The sequence below is a fragment of the Apodemus sylvaticus genome, chromosome 5 (genome assembly GCF_947179515.1).
Source record: "Apodemus sylvaticus chromosome 5, mApoSyl1.1, whole genome shotgun sequence".
Taxonomy (NCBI): Eukaryota; Metazoa; Chordata; class Mammalia; order Rodentia; family Muridae; genus Apodemus; species Apodemus sylvaticus.
The window spans coordinates 92,676,562-92,681,605 of record NC_067476.1 but is presented as its reverse complement, the minus strand read 5'-3'; positions in this window follow the sequence as shown (position 1 = coordinate 92,681,605).

The following is a 5,044-nucleotide window of genomic DNA, read 5'->3' as shown; positions in this document are numbered from 1 at the left end:
ATATTTTGGATTACAAGCTTTTGCATTTTGCATTTTCTTTATCTGTTGAGTCCATGGTTTCTATGGTATCTTCAGCATCTGAGATTCTTTCTTCTATCTCTTATATTCTGTTGTTGATATTTGCATCTATGTCCCCTGATTTCTTCCCAAGGCTTTCTATCTCCAAAGTTGTCTCCCTTTGAGTTTTCTTAGTTGTTTCTACTTCTGATTTTAGATCCTGGATGGTGTTGCTTAGCTCCTTCACTTGCTTGTTTGTGCTTTCCTGTAATTCTTTAAGAGATTTTTGTGTTTCCTCTTTCATGACCTCAGCCTGTTTACCAAAGTTCTCCTGTATTTCTTTAAGTGTTTTTTGTGTTTCCTCCTTATTAGCTTTTGTATTCTCCTGAATTTCTTTCAATGATTTTTGTGTTTCCCTTGCAAGGGCTTCTAACTTTTGATCCATTTTCTCCTGAATTTCTTTAAGTATATCCTTCATGTGTTCCTGTACCAGCATCATGACCAGTGATTTTAAATCCAAATCTTGTTTTACTGGTGTGATGGGGTATCCAGGACATGCTGGTAAAGGAGAATTGGGTTCAGATGTTGCCATATAGCCTTGATTTCTGTTAGTGACGTTCCTGCGTTTGCCTTTTGCCATCTAGTTCTCACTGGTGTTAGTTGGTCTTGTCAATGCTGTACCCACCAGTGCAAGCTGCCTCTTCCCAGGTGGCCTCTGGTGCACAGCTTACCTCCTGAACTGCCTGGAGACAGGGTACTGTGGCCCAGGCTGTTCAGATCCTGAAGCAGACACTTGAAGGCTCCTGCAGGGGCCTGCTGGATTCACCAGAGCACACTGACTACTCCCAGCCGGCCTCCCGGAAGCCCCTCTTGCCTCTTGCAGGACCTGGAGATTCTCAGAGCTTTCTACTTCATTGATTTTTCTCTTATTTTTCTCATTTTAATTTCACTGATCTCAATTCTTATGTAAATGGTAAGTGCTGTACATCTCCTTTGAAGCTTCCCTTATGTGTAGGGCAAGAAGCCTGTATTGTTTTTATTTTCATTTAATAATTTTTTTAATTCGATATATTTTTTATTTACATTTCAAATGATTTCCCCTTTCCTAGCCCCCCCCACTCCCAGAAAGTCCTGTAAGCCCCCTTCTCTCCCCCTGTCCTCCCACCCACCCCTTCCCACTTCCCCGTTCTGGTTTTGCTGAATATTGCTTCACTGAGTCTTTCCAGAACAAGGGGCCACTCTTCCTTTCTTCTTGTACCTCATTTGATGTGTAGATTATGTTTAGGGTATTCCAGGTTTCTAGGTTAATATCCACTTATTAGTGAGTGCATACCATGAGTCACCTTTTGAGTCTGGGTTACCTCACTTAGTATGATGTTCTCTAGCTCCATCCATTTGCCTAAGAATTTCATCAATTCATTGTTTCTAATGGCTGAATAGTACTCCATTGTGTAAATGTACCACATTTTTTTGCATCCACTCTTCTGTTGAGGGATACCTGGGTTCTTTCCAGCATCTGGCAATTATAAATAGGGCTGCTATGAACATAGTAGAGCATGTATCCTTATTACATGGTGGGGAATCCTCTGGGTATATGCCCAGGAGTGGTATAGCAGGATCTTCTGGAAGTGAGGTGCCCAGTTTTCTGAGGAACCGCAAGACTGATTTCCAGAGTGGTTGTACCAATTTGCAACCCCACCAGCAGTGGAGGAGTGTTCCTCTTTCTCCACACCCTCTCCAACACCTGCTATCTCCTGAATTTTTAATCTTAGCCATTCTGACTGGTGTAAGGTGAAATCTCAGGGTTGTTTTGATTTGCATTTCCTTAATGACTAATGAAGTTGGGCATTTTTTAAGATGCTTCTCTGCCATCCAAAGTTCTTCAGGTGAGAATTCTTTGTTTAACTCTGTACCCCATTTTTAATAGGGTTGTTTGGTTTTCTGGAGTCTAACTTCTTGAGTTCTTTATATATATTGGATATTAGCCCTCTATCTGATGTAGGATTGGTGAAGATCTTTTCCCAATTTGTTGGTTGCCAATTTGTCCTCTTGATGGTATCCTTTGCCTTACAGAAACTTTGTAATTTTATAAGGTCCCATTTGTCAATTCTTTCTCTTAGAGCACATGCTATTGGTGTTCTGTTCAGAAACTTTCTCCCTGTACCGATGTCCTCAAGGGTCTTCTCCAGTTTCTTTTCTATTCCTTCAGAGTGTCTGGCTTTATTTACTTTAGAAATTCTCTTTAATCCATGGGTTATCTTAAAAATATGTGGTTCAATTCACAAGTATTTGATGATTTCCTGTTACAACTCTATTATTTATTATTTACCTAATTGTGTTACTATCAGAAAACACACTTGGTAGGTTTTCAGTCCTTTAATTATTTTACTCTGGATTTATTTGGAAAATGTTCTATGGTATCTGGCTGTCACTCTATAATGTTCAATAAATTTTTGTTGGACCATGAAAAAAAAAATTGCCAAGTATCAAGAAAAAAATGAATGCAATATTTTACTTTTTACATTACTAAACAAAAATAGACTATTCCAACAAATTAACACAGAAGTCTATATGATAATATATCCCTCTATTACTAAACCAGATCTTAAAGGGCTTTCAAAAATGTGCAGTGCCTTTTATTTTTCTTATTAGCTTGCTTACAGTTAATAAGTTTTCTTATTAGCTTTTTTGTTTTTGAAAAAGTAAATTAAAAAACACCATGTGACTTACTTTGTAATGAGTTGATAATATTATTGTAAAATAATAAAATAGTCTTGAAATTTTTCTGGTTTTAAAACAACAAATATCAGTAAATAAAAATATTTATCTGTATAGTGTCAGTTCTTCCATCAAATAAACTAGTCTTTTAGAAGAAATACAGTTTTACAGTAAACAAACAAAATACTACAAGTTGGAGAAAATTCCTTCATAGAGCACAAGACTATTGTGATAATAATTAGAGGATAAATGGCAGGCTGTCCAGGAAAGAACAATTACACTGGGAGGCAGAATTGTACTATTTATAGGAAAATCCATGGAACTGAAGATCATCATGCTAAGTGAAAATCAGGCCAGACCCAGACAGACAAAGATTTCATGTTTTCAATCATATATAACCTGGAATAAAAGAAGAAAAATATGAAAGTAGCAAGGAGAGTATTCAAGATGTAAAAGAAGAAAGGAAAAGGAGGGCATACTGATAAGAAGTGACTATGATCAAGGAATATTGCATACTCATGTAGAAATATCATGTCTGAACACTTTACTCAAATAAATTGATATATGCTTTAAAAAAAAAAAAAGAGGATGTGGTATTAATAGTGCACCAGGCTAAAGAGACAGAGACTTGTGAAAAAGGAAGAGTAAAGAAGAGTTTAGCAAGCTTGGACTAGAATGTAGAACTATGCCATTCCAAAGCCATGCTCACTCTCTCCAGAGACAACAACTGCTTTCTCTTAGGTCAGTCATGTTCGACCTTTGGACTCATCCATCTGGAAAATGAGTGGAGGTTGTGTTGATTCTTCCTGACCAAAGGTTCTGTGATCATCTAGTTAGCAGGTTTGTTAAGAGTTAACAGACAGACTCTGTGCCAGGAAACTGTTGTAGTAGGGAAAGGGTTGGGATTGGCTTCCACAGGAAGAAGACTTAAATGGGACCTATAAATTATATAGCTATTTTTCTATACCTAGGCTCCCATCTGGAATTTTTCAAAATAAATTATTTAGGCCAATTTTACTGTGGTTGTGATTATTACATAGTGCACTGTGGTCTCTGAAGTATGTGCCTGTTGCTGAGATGGCATTTTTGAAAAACTGCTATGAGCAAGTAATGACAGTGGCCGTTCCCAGGGAAAATGTGTTCTCATTCCCCACTCCCCGAGAGGCTCGTGTGGGGCTCCACAGTGGAACACTAACCACCAGCTGTGTAGAGGAAAAGGAAACATTCCACATTATTTCATCCAATGATGGGATTTCCTTATTTTTCCTAAAGTCAGAAAGTAATAGATCATCTCCCTTCTGGAGAGTGCCTGTGCAACATGGTAATTGAATGAACTCAGAGCACAGAGAATGAGTCAGTATCACAGAGCAGCCTTCCGTGTAGAAGATAGAACTCAAAGGTCAAGTTATCTACAGGGTTAGTGTGACACAAACAACTGGGGGACTAGGGAAATTCTGCAGTGTACAATTTGATTCATAAATCACAGCTCTGATGTACACCCTTACACTCAAAGGAGCCTGGACTTATGGCTAGATGATCCCGATAGCGAACTACAGGACATTCCCATCTGCAGAGGCTCTGTGACAGCTCATCTCTGGCTTCCTTACGTGATCTTTTTCCTCATAAAAAATATAATTATTTTCAGAGTTCCAATTATTATCTCTATGTCAATGATTCAAACCTTCAGTTCTAATTCTTCTCCTTTCAAAGTTATTATTTTTGTGTATGTCTGTTAGATAGCTTATCAAGTAGCTATATATTTAAAATCAAATCTCATATTCAAAATTAATTCCACGACGGCACCCTCAATGTTGGCATAATTCCCTGCATTTCCATTTCTTCATCTGGCTGCTTTTATTTTCCAGTTAAGGAGGTCAACATTTTATTGCCCTGTCAGTCCTGAAAAAAACAATTATAAGTAATTAGTGTAGCTGAGAGGTAAGTCTGAGATAGGTTTATCAAGAGAGTGTTTGCTTAAATCGCAGCATTCTCAGAGGATCTGAGAAGTTCACCTGTACTCAGGTCAGCTGTGTTCTCAGTCTCAGGACAGGAGAGCTGCAAAGAGTTCTCAGATTAGACACCTGAAAACAAGATCACCTTAATGAAACACCCTTATGAAGAAGTTCGTGAATCGCAACTCAATAAACTCCTTGGACTAGACCGAGGTGTAATTGTGCTTTCATGCCTTCATATATATATACGTATATATATATATATATATATATACATATATATATATATCCCTCTCTACGTGCCTTCTCCCAATTCCCTCCTGTTCCTACCACAATCATCCATAAATCTCTTTCCCCTATTTTTTTAGTTTGATTTT